The following is a 17,634-nucleotide window of genomic DNA, read 5'->3' on the forward strand; positions in this document are numbered from 1 at the left end:
TGATAGTGAGTCTTCTTCCGTGTTAATTTCCCTACCTATTTTTGTATCATCTGCAAATTTGCAAATGTTGCTACTCAACATAAGAACACAAGAACACAAGAACAAAGGCAACTGCAGAAGGCCCACCGGCCCATACGAGGCAGCTCCTACCTACAACCACCCAATTAATTTGCCAGTTCCTTTACGACTTGGGACTTAAATCCATTTACACTTTGGGCTTCTGAGTCTTTTAGTTTGTCAATGCTCTTCCTGATTGTGTCGCGTGTAATTGGTATTTCTCTTAATTCATTCTCCTTACCTCCGACAAACATTTGTGTTGGTGATGGGATGTCATTCAAGCTTTCTAGTGTGAACACTGATGTTAGGTATTCATTGAGAGTGTTTGCCGCCCTTTTATCATACAACTTAAAATTGTTAGTCTCATCTTTTATGGGTCCTACGGAGTCAGTTCTTTGTTTGGGTTTTACTTCGTATATACTTGCCCGAAACGCTATGCGTATTAGTGGCTTTAGGTATTGTATTTTAAATTTTAAAATGTTGCCCCGAGGTGCGAGTTTATTGGGAGTACTTAGCTGTATCATTAGCAAGGTAATTAACTATAGTTTGCTGTCCTCCGTCCTTTAACAAATCCATTGACCCCTCCCCTAACCTGCCTATTTTGTGCAATAGTCGGTTTAGGATGATCCTTTCAAGCATCTTCCATGTGCATTACATGAGACTGATAGGTCTATAATTGCCAGGGTCATTGGGTTTCGGTATTGGGACCATTATTGCATGTTTCCATTGTGTGGGCAACACTCCACATAGGAATGACTTGTTAAACAGGTGGAGTAGTGGATTGCCAGACACTTCACACAGTGCACTGAGTATGTCGTAGGTGACGCCATCTTCACCAGGTGCTGTACTTTTACCCTTTTCATAGCCCCCTTTACTTCCTTGGCTGTAATTGGTTCCCCATACTCGTCATCACTAGATTGTGCTCTTGTTATCCTAATCCTTCTGTCATTATGTCGGAGGAGCTGTTCCCTGCTTACTTCTGCAGGGAGGGAGGAGGATGATGCTGCATCACTCCACTTGTGAATTAGTTCTTCAGCCTTACCCTGGGGGTCGTTGTGAGCCGCAGGCCGGGCTCTGCTCCCCTTAGCTACCTTAATTTTTGCCCACACTTGTCTTGCAGACGTTTCTCTTCCAATAGAGCTAGTGAACTCTAGTCATTGTCTTTCCCTTTGTAACTCATCTGCAATGTATGTACCTTTACCTGACTAAAAAATCTAATCTAAATCTATATCTAATCTATATGCTTAGATATATGCAAATGAGAGAGTAATAGAGCGAAACCTTTAAAATACTGAACAATTTGGAGGATATTGATTCATACAATTTCTTCAAAAGGTCAGATGTAACACGAACAAGGAGCAAAGGTTTCAAGCTCAACAAGCCACAGTGTAGGAGTGACAACAAATGCTTTTTAACCCATACGATTATGATCATGGCAATAAGGTTTCTAAAACAGTAGGCATTCTTCCAAAGCCAGACACTGTACTATGTTCCTCGCCCTAACCTAGTCACTCAGTATTATTCACTCATTTATCTATGTCTTGTCTATTTATGTCTTAAAGGTTACAAGACGTACATTAGTCAATACAATTGGTGCTTAAAATGTTAAGGATCTCTTGTGAAACACGGGTATTAATAAAAAAATTTATTATGTAAAATAAATAAAAAAGGCCCAAGGGCCATGAAGTAACAAGAATGCAAGGCCGGCACAAGCTGGCGTAAGTAGAGAAGACGGAAGATTCTTCATATTAAAAGACTCTGCTTCTCCAAGATGGCAGTCACACCCTGCTTGCCCTGGACAATCACCATATGGAGAAGGACTGTTTACTGTGAAGGGAAGTCCACAAATGCAATGCCAGCATGAGTCAGTCTTGAAGGGTAAACGATGATGGCACCCTCACAGTAACACAAAAGCCGAGCAAGCCCAGTGAGGAAGACCTGTTGATGGGAAGGAGGAGAATCATTAGTCACAACAAAATCCACATAGAAACAAAGGAGAGAAAAAAAATAAAGTGGATGTCTTCTTTTTGTATAGACATAATAAATATTGCCATTTGGCTATGTATTTATATGATATATAATAGAATACAGCATAAAACAAAATAAGAGGGGTGATAGGAGAAGAAAAGATTAGTGTTCAGTGAGAATCCACAAGGTCTTCTCTGAATACTCTATTTACTTCAAGGCTGTGGGTCCCTACAATTGCACCAGAGGTGGTACACACCCCTATTATTATTTAAACAGGTGAGTACACACACGGTGTTAGCAAACTTAGCCTCCAAACACACACACACACATGGTATCAGCAAACTTAGCCTCCAAACACACACACACACATGGTATCAGCAAACTTAGCCTCCAAACACACACACACACATGGTATCAGCAAGCTTAGCCTCCAAACACACACACACACACACATGGTATCAGCAAACTTAGCCTCCAAACACACACACACACATGGTATCAGCAAGCTTAGCCTCCAAACACACACACACATGGTATCAGCAAGCTTAGCCTCCAAATACACACATGGTATCATCAAGCTTAGCCTCTAAACACACACACACACACACAAACAGTATCAGCAAGCTTAGCCTCCAAACACACACACACATACATGGTATCAGCAAGCTTAGCCTCCAAACACAAACACACACGGTATCAGCAAGCTTAGCCTCCAAACACACACACACACATGGTATCAGCAAGCTTAGCCTCCAAACACACACACACACACACACATGGTATCAGCAAGCTTAGCCTCCAAACACACACACACAGAAAATGGGGACATTGAAACAGTTGATAAACTTGATTTCAAGAGAGAGAGGTCACTATGGGGAACTTCAAATTTTTTTTACTAAGTAATTAGGCAGACTTGTTGCTAGACAGGGAAGTAAATTATATGTATGCCAAATTTGGCAAAATATACAATGAAGGCACACAAACATTCATACCAAAACAGAGATGCAGGGCCAGAAAACAGGATTGGTTCAACAGAAATTGAGAGAGGGCCACAGACCAAAAGACACAAAAATGGAATGAAAGACATTGAAAAACTACAAGCAGATGTCAACAAAGTTTTCGATTGGGCAGCAGAAAATAACATGATGTTTAACAGTGATAAATTTCAGGCATGGCAAAAATGAGGATCTGAAACATAATACAGGGTACAAAACACAATCGAATCTTCCCATAGTAGAAAAACAGCATGTCAAGGATTTGGGAATAATGATGTCCGACGATCTAATGTTTAGGGAGCATAACCAAGCAAATATTGCGTCGGCCAGAAAAATGATCGGATGGATTATGAGAACTTTCAAATCCAGGGATCCCATCACAATGGTTGTACTCTTCAAGTCACTTATGTTGTCCCGTCTCGAGTACTGCTCAGTATTCACTTTCCCCTTCAGAGCACGGTTGCACGGTTGTTCCTGCCGGAACAACCGTGGACATCTTCAGGAGAAAACTGGACTGTTTTCTAAGAGAAGTTCCGGATCAGCCGGGATGTTGTGGGTATGTGGCCCTGCGGGCCGCTCCAAGCAACAGCCTGGTGGACCAAACTCTCACAAGTCGAGCCTGGCCTCGGGCCGGGCTTGGGGAGTAGAAGAGCAGAACCCCATCAAGCAGGTATCAAAATAGAAAGAAGCCAAACCCCCAATCATACCAGCGATACAAAGATGCGAGAAACAACTATACAGCAGTAAGGGAAGAGGCAGAAAGAAATTTTTAAAAAGGGATAATGGATAAATGTAAAACAGAACTGGGCCTATTCTACAAATTCATAAACAACAAATTGCAGGTAAAGGATAATATCCAGAGGTTGAAAATAGGAAACAGATTCACAGAAAATGATAATGCAATGTGTGAAACATTAAACCAAAAGTTCCAAAGTGTGTTTATACAAAATGAAATCTTAAGAGAACCAGACACAATAAGAATTTCTGAGAACATCATAGAGCGTATAGAGGTGTCTAGAGATGAAGTGGAAAATATGCTAAAGGAGCTAAGTAAGAACAAAGCAGTTGGTCCAGATGGAGTTTCACCATGGGTTCTGAGAGAATGTGCATCTGAGCTCAGCCTTCCACTTCACCTGATCTTTCAGGCATCCCTGTGTATAGGAGTCATAACAAACATGTGGAAAAAGGCTAACATAGTTCCAATCTACAAAAGTGGCAACAGGGAAGACCCCACCTCTCTCAGTTATAGACCTGAATCATTGACAAGTGTAACAGTGAAAGGATTGAAAAAACAAAAAAATAATAAAAACTAAATGGGTAGAACACCTTGAGAGAAATTATATAATATCACACAGACAGTATTGTTTTCGATCTGGAAGATCCTGTGTATCGAATTTACTCAGTTTCTATGATTGAGCCACAGAGATTTTAAAGGAAAAAGGTAGTTGGGTTGACTTCATCTATCTAGACATAAAAAAGGCTTTCGACAGAGTTCCACATAAGAGGTTGTTCTGGAAACTAGAAAATTTTGGATGGGTGACAGGTAAGCTTCTAACATGGATGAAAAATTTTCTGACTGATAGAAAAATGAGGGCAGTAATCAGAGGCAATCGGACTGGAGAAGTGTCACAAGTGGAGTACCACAGTACATGCACCAGAAATGTTCATTGTCTACATAAATGATCTACCAGTTGGAATACAGAATTATATAAACATGTTTGCTGATGATGCTAAGATAATGGGATGGATAAGAAATTTAGATGATTGTCATGCCCTTCAAGAAAACCTGGACAAAATAAATATATGGAGCACCACTTGGCAAATGAAATTTAATGTGAATAAATGCCATGTTATGGAATGTGGAATAGAACATAGATCCCACACAACCTACAAATTATGTGAGAAATCTTTATATAATTCTGATAAAAGAAAGAGGTCTAGGGTTGATTCTAGATAGAAAACTATCACTTGAGGCCCACATAAAGAACGTTGTGTGAGGAGCCTATGCCACGCTTTCTAACTTCAGAATTTCGTTTAAATACATGGATGGCGAAATACTAAAGAAATTGTTCACGAGTTTTGTTCGGCCAAGGCTAGAATATGCAGCGGTTGTGTGGTGCCCATATCATAAGAAGCACATCAACAAACTGGAAAAGGTGCAAAGACATACTACTAAGTGGCTCCCAGAACTAAAGGGCAAGAGCTATGTGGAGAGGTCAGAGGCATTAAATATGCCAAAACTAGAAGACAACAAAAAGAGGTGATAAAATCACTATGTACAAAATAGTAACAGGAATTGATAAAATCAATAGGGAAGATTTCCCTAGACCTGGAACTTCAAGAACAAAAGGTCATAGATTTAAACTAACTAAACAAAGATGCCAAAGAAATATAAAAAAATTTCCTTTCGCATACAGAGTGGTACACGGTTGGAACAAGTTAAGTGAGAAGGTGGTGGCGGCCAAGACCGTCAGTAGTTTCAAAGCATTATGTGACAAAGAGTGCTGGGTAGACGGGACACCACGAGCGTAGCTCTAATCCTGTAACTACACTTAGGTAACTACATTTGGTGTCAGCAAGCTTACCGTCGAAACACACACAAACAGCCTGCCTATTATTCATGGCCTTCTCTGAGTACTCTCTATTTTCTTCTCTGAGGCTATGGGTCCCTAATCTTGCACCAGAGGTGGTACAACTTTTAAGTTTTTAACTACTGCACTGAGCACCTGATTTTGGCAAAGACTTCTTAGTGCAATTGTCAAGGACATAGTTCTGGTATTTTTTTGTTTATAAATATTCAGGTATAGTTAATGTCAAAATGTTTCAAAACTCAACAATTTATATTTCAAAACAAAAAAAGTAATGAAAACATTACAAAACATTAAAATATAGCCTAATTAATTTTTTAATAAAATAGCACAACTCTCAGAATGTCTGAAGGTGCTTTGAGCAATGAAGTAGTTAATTTTATATATATAATATATATTTACCTGTGACTACTGCTTAGCAAAAATTTGATCTCTGTGAAAATTGGTCTCGTCATTGCTAGGAGATATTTTAAGACCATGATTTGCTGTGGATGGCACTGTAGTCTTCAAGTCATCAATCTAAAAATAGAGGTAATCTTTTAAAATGTAAATTTTGTATAAAAAACCAGCGTTGAATGTAATGAAACGCCATTTTCTGGGTGAGACCCGGAGGCTCCCCGGAGCTTTTCCGGCTGATATGCTAATGTCAGACTTCGGCATCAGTCATGTGTATGGAGTTCTAGGGCCTACCGGGGACCACGAGCCAGAACCTGGCCCCCTCAGAGAGGCAAGGGGAGCAATGGCCTATAGAAACCCCCGTGTGGTTGGAAGCATTCTATGTCTGCCATCGACCGGGTCAAGCATCCAGAAAGGTAAGCATTCCAAAACAAACCCCTATTCTGGTGAAAATTGCTACCTAAGCCGAACTAGTGAATAGAACTCTTCAACAGAAAACACGGAAACTAGTATGACGTCATACGTCACCGCGCCGCTGTCTGCGCAGCTCCCCCCTCCCCGGGAGGGGCAAGGGGGAGCCCCAGACCTCCCACGCCGGCTATCCACCCATCAGTTCTGAGGCTGGATGTCAAAACACGCGAAAAACGCCGACCGGAGGGAGGGAGGGTTGCCGGGGAGCCTCCGGGTCTCACCCAGAAAATGGCGTTTCATTACATTCAACGCTGGTTTTCTGGGGGGAGCCCCGTCGGCTCCCCGGAGCTAACTACCCACAGAGGAAGGTCAAAGGGACAAAACCGGAAGGCGGACACCACGCACCCCCCAAGGAGGCGAGACAACCGGCAGCAAACGCCAACCCAAGGCGCCACAGCCCCGAAAATCCCGGGAACAACACGAGAACCACGAGCAGCAAGGCCCCTGCACGAACACCAAAAATCCATGCCCGAAAGACTGCAAGGCCACGTCGCCCAGACGGCAGCGAGAGCAGCGAAGCCACGAACGCCACAGGCATGAGGGAAGAACACAGGCAGCTTAGCCGCAAGAACACGGCTGACCACCCGGGACACCATCACCCGCGAACCGGGAAGAACAGAACCGGATCAACGCAAAACGCGCTCCGGACCCAAACGCCGTGGCACGCAAACAACAGCAGAGGGCCGCCACTGAACACAAAAACGACACACCCCCGGCCCGACCAACAAAGCACCAACAAACCCTGGACCCCTCCAGAATGCAGCAGCCCCACCCCGCGCCAGAAAAGATGGAGACTGCTGCCATCAAACAACCAAAACGCTAAAACCGAAGGAGCAAGAAAACACAGCGAACCGACCCCCAGAGGCAAAGGCCCAAAGGAAAGAGCCGACGAAAAAACACACCGGAACCGAAGGGGCACTACCAACCGAGGAGAAGACAGAGCACGCTGACCAGAGACCAGGATGGTGCAAGCGGCGCACGAACAGGCCGGAGGTGAAATGACGCACAAGACAGCTGACTAACGGTGCAGAAGCAACACCAAGACCGAAAGCAAGCTGAAGCGGCTCCGCCTGCGCCGCACGAAAAGAGGCGACAGTATGTGGCAAGACGACGGCCCCCAACCCCCACTAGAAAACTAAGCCGAGAGTAAACCAAGCCAACAAGAAGGACCCACCGAAGAAGGGACAGGAAAAGGAAGGACCGCCAAAATACCCCATACTGCCGCCAAGAAAGCACGCAGGTGGGACACCTACCACGAAGCCACCCGACCACCAACCGGAGGCGAGACCACGAGGCAGAACATAAGCAGCCCCGACAAGGCCCCCCCGAGCCCAGGAAAAAGGCGGAGCCGCGAGAAGATCTCGGGCGCGACCACCGAAACCCAGGCGGCACAAGGAGATGGAACGTCTGCCGAACAGAAAAACTCCGAAGCATGCAAGCCCGCCAGGAGTTCAGAAACGACGGGTCCGACGCGAGACATCGCAAGAACCCCCCCCAAAAAAATAAAACAACAACAACCGGCAGGGCAAGCTAGGAAAACCAAAGAAGGCGGAAGGGTCGCCGCCAGAACAGGACCCGAACCAAGGGGCACGAACAACTGCAACAGACCGAGACAAAGAAGCACATCACAGGACACAGGCTGACCAACGCCTAAGAACACACGCAGAACATTCCTGCTGCAGAAGAGGCAGGAAGAAAGAGCAGAAGCCCAAAAAAAAAAAAAAAAACAGGAGAACAACCAGGGGTGGACAATCAGGCAGGGACAAAAACCCCACGCAATCCCCAGGCACAAAACGGCAGCAAAGCGCCACTCCACAACCGGACACAGGAACAAGGACACGCCACCGTGAAACACGGTACCAATGCTCACGTGCAGCAGCAGCAGCAACAGGCACCACTGCAACATGCAACATGTAAATAGCAACTCCCCTCTGCAAAGGCAGAGAACGGAGCAGGCAGACCCCAGACAGGGCCAACGGAGACACGACAAAACCCTGCAGGCCCAGAAACCTGCACCAGGCGACCGACGGCGGAGAAACCCCGCTCGATACCTTCTGGATGAGGTACTGGGAGCTCTTTTACACCACAAGCCCGGCCCAAGGTCAGGCCAGACCGGCCAGAGGATGGCCCACCAGGCAGCTGCTAGGAGCAGTCCACCGGCCCACATACCCCCACAACCAGGACGGGCCGGAACTGCCATACGAAAACAGGCCAGTGCGCCCTGGAAGTCCACGGACGAACCAGCAAGAAGGCTTATGCTCGCAAGTAGGTCGTGTAACAAGCACAGACCACTGATGGTAATACAGTGTTCCCCAAAAGTGCCAATAGCACCACTGCACTCCACTGGTACTATCCCGCAAGTTCTACCAGATAGGCGGGACCCAAGAGCCAGAGCTCAAATCCTGCAAGCACAGCCAGGAGCCTCACCAGGTGAGTACAGAACCAACCCTACCACCCCCACACCTCACAACATTAAAAAAGGAGGGTCTCCTGAACGACTCCAGCATGGGTTGGACATGCACATGAGGGGGGCAGGAAGGGGTGAGAAAGGGACAGTCACTGGTGTGCGAACGGTCTCAGTCGTACAAAATTATACCTAAATAAAGACAGGTATATGAACACCGCCGCATCCAGCGCCCGGCCAAAAGACGCCAGACCGCAGAAACTCACCTGGCGAATGGTGGCTCGAACTTGACACGACTCAACCGTGCCCAGAAGAACTTGGGAGCACCGCCAGGTGAAGACGCCAGAGCCGGACCCGCAGGAGAACAGGGAGAGGCGAAGGAGGCGGTCCACACCCATGACACAGAAAACCGCGGTGTCCTCCCCACAACTGGGAACCAGGACACCCCTGGCGCAAAGGGGCACATACCGCAGCCAGGGAGAAGAACGAGAGGCGAAGCACTGTAGCAAAAAAGGGCGCAAAACCCCAGCACTGAACCATCGCCCAGACCAAAACAAACTCCACGGCGCATGCGCATAACACGCTGGCCGAACCGCACACCCTCCCTGCGGGAAGGCGCCAGCCAGGACTATTGCACGAGAAAAAGAGCCAAAAGAGGAAGCAGGAACAATAAAACCGGCCAAAGAAGCAAAGAGCCCAAAAAAAGGGAACCCAAACGGGCGACAAGTAGCCCAAACGGGCGACAAGTAGCCCAAACGGCCGACAAGTAGCCCAACCGGGCGACAAGTAGCCCAACAGGGCGACAAGTAGCCCAACAGGGCGACAAGTAGCCCAACAGGGCGACAAGTAGCCCAACAGGGCGACAAGTAGCCCAACAGGGCGACAAGTACTAGGAGCCGACAGACGTTCCAATAATGCGGGAAGTAGCGAAAAACCTTCCCGTACCCTCGAGAACACAGAAGCCAACACTAGTCCCGAAGGCACACGAAGGCGCAGGCGCACCCAAGATCAAAAGTCACGCAGAACCCCATCGAACGGGGAAACATGACAAAAACACCGTCCCAAAAAGCGGGGGAGGAAACATCCACCCACAGGACGGAACCAACCGACTCAAAGGCCAAGGAACCGAGCCCGGGGAGGGGCCGACGTCCAACAGCACGTACGGCGAGTGGGGAGGAAAGACCCCACTCCGCGTAACCACAAGCCCCGCCTAGAGGGGGATAAAACCCCCCACGGGGTCTAACGGGGCCAAGGCCCCCCCAAGTCAGCCCCTCCCCAGCCCCGGGAACCTACACGACAGGCCCCGGGGCCGAGCCGTTCCCCCAAAGCCCCGGCCGTACCAGAAAACCGGGGCAGCCGTGAAAACACTAAGGAAGGGAGCCCACTGGCAGACTCATACAACACGGCTGGAGGAACAGGCCCAAATGCCCCCGTCACTACCCCGGAAGGGGAATTCCCCGAGACTGCCCGAGTCTCAACACCACCAAACACCCCGCCCTGAACCTACAGACGGTAAGGAACCGGATGCAGGCAGGAAGGGTGAACCAGGGGAAAAACGAAATACAACGGGGCAGCCCCGGGGCTCCCGGGGAGGAAACCACGAGAACGTTGCCACCACCAAGGCTCAAGTGCAACGCCCCTGCTGCCCGCACCCGCTTTGTTAGCACAACTGGGTAACCGAGCCACAACGAGCAACCAAACTCGCAGGACACCGGGTCGAAGGTGTCACCGACCCCACAGGCAGCAGACGGAGGCAAAACAGAGAGTCACCCAGAGACAAAAGGTGAGAGCAACCCTCAAACTCGCTGGAAGCGAGGGGGGGGGGGGGCTCTGGGGTCACATCCATCGGACCCGCGCGCCCCCAGGGGTTTCCCAGGGTCCCGAGCGTTTACTTTAAGAGGACTCGCGCTCAGGTAATCCCAGGCAGGGTACTGCTAACCGGCACCCAAGCTACCAAACAACTTTCTAAGAGCTGAACCCCCGGGACGTGTACACTCACGGGGACCTAGCAGGGGGTACCACCAGAAATACTCAGAACACAAGGGACACAAGGGGCAAGAACGAAGGCAGACCCCCCCACCAGGTATATAAACAAAAGAAAAAGAAAACCCCGCAAGAGGACAGCGTACCCAAGCGGAACAGAGCCGGCCGCTATGATTGGTAAAGACAAGCTGCACAGTACCCCGCGCCCCACCAGTGCAAACACTGCCCCTTACTCTAAGGCGAACAAGGGAGACAGAACACCCGAGCACACAAAGAGCTGCCGAAAACCAAGCGGTAAACGGCCAAGCAGGGGCAGGACCCAAGGAACTTGTGGAAGGTGGCCCCAAGCCCCAAGGGCAGTACTTACAGGGCACCTAGGGAAGGGAACCCTAGGCGCATGCAGCCCGAGTACTGAAGAATCACACCCGGCTCACGCACCACCTAGAAAACAGACACCACACTCTAGGTACAGTGCTGAAACAACCACTGGAGCCGGAGCACATAACCATTGCCTATAGCATCAGCCGAAGAACTGATGGGTGGATAGCCGGCGTGGGAGGTCTGGGGCTCCCCCTTCCCCCTCCCGGGGAGGGGGGAGCTGCGCAGACAGCGGCGCGGTGACGTATGACGTCATACTAGTTTCCGTGTTTTCTGTTGAAGAGTTCTATTCACTAGTTCGGCTTAGGTAGCAATTTTCACCAGAATAGGGGTTTGTTTTGGAATGCTTACCTTTCTGGATGCTTGACCCGGTCGATGGCAGACATAGAATGCTTCCAACCACACGGGGGTTTCTATAGGCCATTGCTCCCCTTGCCTCTCTGAGGGGGCCAGGTTCTGGCTCGTGGTCCCCGGTAGGCCCTAGAACTCCATACACATGACTGATGCCAAAGTCTGACATTAGCATATCAGCCGGTAAAGCTCCGGGGAGCCGACGGGGCTCCCCCCAGAAAAAAATGCAAAAATAAATTGCAAGAATAATATGAAGTTATTATACAATTTTTGTTTAATTATTTAAATATTTGTGAGACATTATTAAGAAATGTATGAAGTACAGATTCTCTAAGACCTGATATGTATCTGCTTATGTTCCACCACATTACATTCAGGGCTGAAGAGAAAACACAGCCAGTAAGGTAATGATCACTTAGGATGGACTGGGATGCTACATGTAGGTTGGGGCTAAGCTGTGTGAGGCTAGGATGCCCAGCCTGCCTTGTCTAGGCTGGGCTGGGCTAGGCAACACTAGGAAGGAGTCAACAAATCTCTGGAGTGCCTTACTTTTCCTGATATCCTTAAAAAAGCAAGAATGATGCCATTTTATAAAGGAGGCGAGACAGCAGAAATAAACAATTAGAGAAAAATATCAAATCTACTTATACTTTCAAAAATATTTGATTTTTTTTTTTACAAACATCTCTTCCTACTTTGTAAAATTCAACATGAATACAAACACACACACACATCCCTAGGAAGCAGCCCATAGCAGCTATCTAACTCCCAGGTACTTATTTACTGTTAGGTGAACCAGATATAGAGAATAACCACAAAATCTTGTAAAGCCACTAGTACACGCAGCATTTCAGGCAGGATATATAATATTAATATTATATATATATATATATATATATATATATATATATATATATATATATATATATATATATATATATATATATATATATATATATATAACTGAAAACTCACACCCCAGAAGTGACTCGAACCCATATGCTATGCCCAAGATTACCATCCGAGTGCCAGCGGGGAAGTGGGTCAAATAGCCTCGGCTATCACTTCCTTATGTCTGGTCGTGATGGTCAAGCGGATTAAGGCGTCCCTGTACATACCAGTTGCGTTGCTCCTGGCAGTATTGGGTTCGAGTCACTTCTGGGGTGTGAGTTTTCAGTTGCATATTGTCCTGGGGACCATTCAGGCTTGTTCGCATTTGTGTTCCTCACGTGTTGCCCCAAAAATGTGGTGATTTGATAAAATGCTATGCCCAAGATTACCATCCGAGTGCCGGCGGGGAAGTGGGTCAAATAGCCTCGGCTATCACTTCCTTATGTCTGGTCGTGATGGTCAAGCGGATTAAGGCGTCCCTGTACATACCAGTTGCGTTGCTCCTGGCAGTATGGGTTCGAGTCACTTCTGGGGTGTGAGTTTTCAGTTGCATATTGTCCTGGGGACCATTCAGGCTTGTTCGCATATATATATATATATATATATATATATATATATATATATATATATATATATATATATGAATACATACATACGGGACAAAGAGCCAGAGCTCAACCACCGCAAGCACAACTAGGTGAGTACACACACACACACACATTATATATATATATATATATATATATATATATATATATATATATATATATATATATATATATATATATATATATGAGTGTCAGACGATGGAGGAATGATTTTTTTTAATTTAATTTATATAAAAAATTATTCCTTCTGAAGATGTATTAATATATGAAAGTACTTAAGGAAATTCCTGTTTCAATTCTTCCTCCGTGGTCTGACACTGTCACATTTTTCATCAAGTGTTAATTTTTGTGATTTACACACACGTGGCATGTTTACACACACATTATTTATATTATATATATATATATATATATATATATATATATATATATATATATATATATATATATATATATATATATATATATATATATATATATATTTATATATATATATATATATATATATATATATATATATATATATATATATATATATATATATATATATATATATATATATATATATATATATATTATTAAATATGACTGAAAAAGTAAGATTAATAATTCTAACACGAATTTTCTCAATCTTTCGTACATTACGCTTCACTGTTGGAGGTAAATCAAAAATCACTTCTCCAAAATTCATTTTTATTTTATATAAAAAAAAATGAATTTTGGAGAAGTGATTTTTGATTTACCTCCAACAGTGAAGCGTAATGTACGAAAGATTGAGAAAATTCGTGTTAGAATTATTAATCTTACTTTTTCGGTCATATTTAATAATATATGTCTACAGGAAAGACTGCTACAAAAATATACTAATATATATATATATATATATATATATATATATATATATATATATATATATATATATATATATATATATATATATGTCTATATATATATATATGTCGTACCTAATAGCCAGAACGCACTTCTCTGCCTACTATGCAAGGCCCGATTTGCCTAATAAGCCAAGTTTTCATGAATTAATTGTTTTTCGACTACCTAACCTACCTAACCAAACGTAACCTAACTTTTTCAGCTACCTAACCTAACCTAAAAAGATAGGTTAGGTTAGGTTAGGTAGGGTTGGTTTGGTTTGGTCATATATTTACGTTAATTTTAACTCCAATAAAAAAATATTGACCTCATACATAATGAAATGGGTAGCTTTATCATCTCATAAGAAAAAAAATTGAGAAAATATAATAATTCAGGAAAACTTGGCTTATTAGGCAAATCAGGCCTTGCATAGTAGGCCGAGAAGTGCGTTCTGGCTACTAGGTACGACATATATATATATATATATATATATATATATATATATATATATATATATATATATATATATATATATATATATATATATATATATATATATATATATATATATATATATATATATATATATATATATATATATATATATATATATATATATGGAACCCTCAACCCTATAAGTGGAGGGTTCCTACAAACTCAACCAGAGGTGGTACCCTCTATATATTAATAAAAAGGCAAGGCTATGCTAAATCTTGGCAGGGATTGGCTTGGCTAAGCTGGTCAGGGCTTGGCTAGGGTAGGAAGGACTGGTCATGTTTAAAAGCAAGGCAGGGTTAGGCTAGGCAAGACTAGGTAAGGGTATACTGGGATAGGCTTGGCTACGGTAGGCTAGGAAGAGGTAAACTAGGATAAGCAAGGCTGTGCAAGCACTGTGCACAGCTAGAATGAACTATGCTAAGATGGTTTAAGCTGGGCTAGGTTAGGATAAGCTGAGTCATGCAGGGCCCCGATTGACCAGTGGAGTCTAATAGTCTAACCTTCTAGCTAGTTTACTGACCTAAGAGTGTAAATGCCTAGCCCCTAACCTGAGATATATACAAGAGTTGTTACATTCTTGTACAGCCACTAGTACGAGTAGCGTTTCGGGCAGGTCCCTGGAATACGATCCCCGCCGCGAAGAATCGTTTTTTCATCCAAGTACACATTTTACTGTTGCGTTAAACAGAGGCTACAGTTAAGGAATTGCGCCCAGTAAATCCTCCCCGGCCAGGATACGAACCCATGACATAGCGCTCGCGGAACGCCAGGCGAGTGTCCTACCACTACACCACCTGCTGCAATATTATTATAAAAGAAATATTACTTATTATAATCGTAAATACTAAATACCTGTTGTGTTGATTTAGGGGCGACGACGATCGTGGGATCGGATGCGAGCCACAGGTGGCCTACACCATGCTTTCTAAGGCGTCCCTCTCATAACAAAAACAAATCCGTGCATTCATACACAAACAGAGATCCCGTGGTTATGCGAATACTTGCAATTCTTTTACTTAAAATAATAACAATTAGATTAATAATAATTAACATAATTTTTACTCAAGATTCATAAAAATCATTAATACTGTTTTCAAAGAAGATTTTTAAGACATCTAAAAACAGATATACAGACTTTGTGTGATATTTATTTCAACATTATATATTAATAGAATGTTGTAACTATTATTTTTAAATATTAGGTAGTTTCCAGCTACGTATATCGCATATAAACGTTGCAAAAAGATTTTAGATTGAATTAACACATTACACATTTATGGAGTAATTAACAACAAAACAATCTTTATTTTCATTGCAGAACATATATCAGAGCATACTAGTGACTCATACATTTAAAATAGTGTGATTTTTAAACAATTCGGTTGTAAACCCGCAGAACCGCCTACCCGCCAAAGACGTAACATAAGAAATGGTATATAATTCATTATTTTAAATTACATATATAATCATTAATAATTTTCGGCAGCTATCGAGGTTCTCCATAGGTAAATTCCTGTACTCTAACAAGATGCTACTTGCTGTTTAGCTGTTTAAATTCTTGGAAAATTGTAATGACCAGCGACATAAAATATAACAATGAAATAGTAGCTGGTAACTGTAGGTGAACGAAAAATTAAATTCCAAATTGATTAGATGTTTTTCTAAATATAAAGATCGACCTGAAGGAATTTTATGAATTATGGACTAATTAAACAAAAAAATAGGTAATTTTACTTGAAGAACAGATACCAGAGAATAGTTAGTGAGTACATTTATATTGTATAATGGGAGAAAGCCCCTGGTAGCCGCGAATTAAAATAACCACCTACATTAATTGATAACTAGGAAATAGTATCTGGAAACTTTATCTGAACGAAAACACAATACCAATTTGTTTAGATGTTTTTCTTAATATAAAGATCAACAGTAAGGAATCTTATTCATTATGGACAAATTAACAAAAAAAAACGATAATTTTCATTGAGGACCATATATTAGAACATACTTAGTCACTTATATATTAAAAGTATTGTGTATTTTGAACCATTGGGGCTGTAAACAAACAGAACGGCCTACCCGAAAAGTCGTAACATAAAATGTTGCATATGTTTGCTAATTTATTATTTGATAAATGATTATTATTAATTTACGACAACTATAGAGGTTTCCCATTAGTTAAATTACTGTAGTCTGACTAAATGCTACTACAAAACATATATAAATCCTGGGAAAGTCACAATGACCAGCGACATTAAAGCATAGAGGGTTAAATAGTAACAGGCAACTGTCGGCGAACGAAAAATTCATTTCCAAATTTATTAGATGTTTTCCTAAATATAAAGATCGATAGGCTGGAATTTTCTGGATTATGGCCTAATTAAGGCAAAAATATATATATTTTTACTTGAACAAATATCAGAGCATAGTCAGTGAGTTATAGAATAATAAGAGTGTGGTATTTCATTGTATAACAAGAGATAGTCCATGGAAGCGAAAATAGACGTAGTTTTTCACAAAATAACGTCCAAAAACAGCCGTAGAGTCAAACGGCAAATGTTGACGTTCTTTTTAAGAGGACAGGTTGCATTATCAGCGTCCCGAAATCTTTGATGGTGCTGCAGGAATCCCTCTTAAGTGACTGAAGGTAAACCTGAGCTTCATCTGCCGACACTTTCTCCTTATATCTGTCCCTTATCACTTGGACAAACTGAGGCCATGTCGTCAGGTGCCGAAACTCTGTCAACCTCGCCAGTGGACCGGCTACGTCCACGCAAGCCCTCATTGCAAGAGTAATTTTTCAGACCATCATTTGGGACAGCCTCCAGCATCGCACTAATCTGGTAAAGCCAGTCTTCCACTCGGCGGTTGCGTTCCACCTTGTTGGACGGCAACTCCGTACCTCTGAGTGTCGGCAGAGTCATCTTGGGAATCAGACTCATAATTCCCTGTGTGTGTGAAGCAAGGCTACTGGAAGTGGGTGGCCCCTGGGGTTGGTATAGGGGTTGAGGCTGGGGTTGGGGCGCCTGGGGTTTAAATAGGTATGGGGTGGTCTGGGGTTGGGATGGGGAAGGGTATTGGGTGGTCTTGGATTGGGGTAGGGGTTGAGGTTGGGGAATGGTGTGGATAGCCTGGGGTTGGAGTAAGTATTGGGTGGCCTGGGGTTGGAGTAGGTA

At 43.7% G+C, this 17,634-nt stretch overlaps 1 long non-coding RNA gene across 2 annotated transcripts; it reads right to left on the bottom strand.

The window, feature by feature from the left end:
• Window positions 1-1,689: 1,689 nt before the first annotated feature.
• Window positions 1,690-15,429, bottom strand: LOC138364512 (uncharacterized). Of its 2 annotated transcripts, none has more exons than XR_011228431.1 (3): window positions 15,314-15,429; window positions 6,011-6,127; window positions 1,690-1,995 (listed from the first exon to the last, which is right to left on the bottom strand). It is a non-coding gene; the product is annotated as an uncharacterized lncRNA (long non-coding RNA). The 2 variants fall into 2 exon arrangements; XR_011228432.1 differs by lacking the exon at window positions 15,314-15,429 and adding an exon at window positions 15,010-15,267.
• Between the last annotated feature and the right edge of the window lie 2,205 nt (window positions 15,430-17,634).

Source organism: Procambarus clarkii, chromosome 13, assembly GCF_040958095.1.
Source record: "Procambarus clarkii isolate CNS0578487 chromosome 13, FALCON_Pclarkii_2.0, whole genome shotgun sequence".
NCBI lineage: Eukaryota > Metazoa > Arthropoda > Malacostraca > Decapoda > Cambaridae > Procambarus > Procambarus clarkii.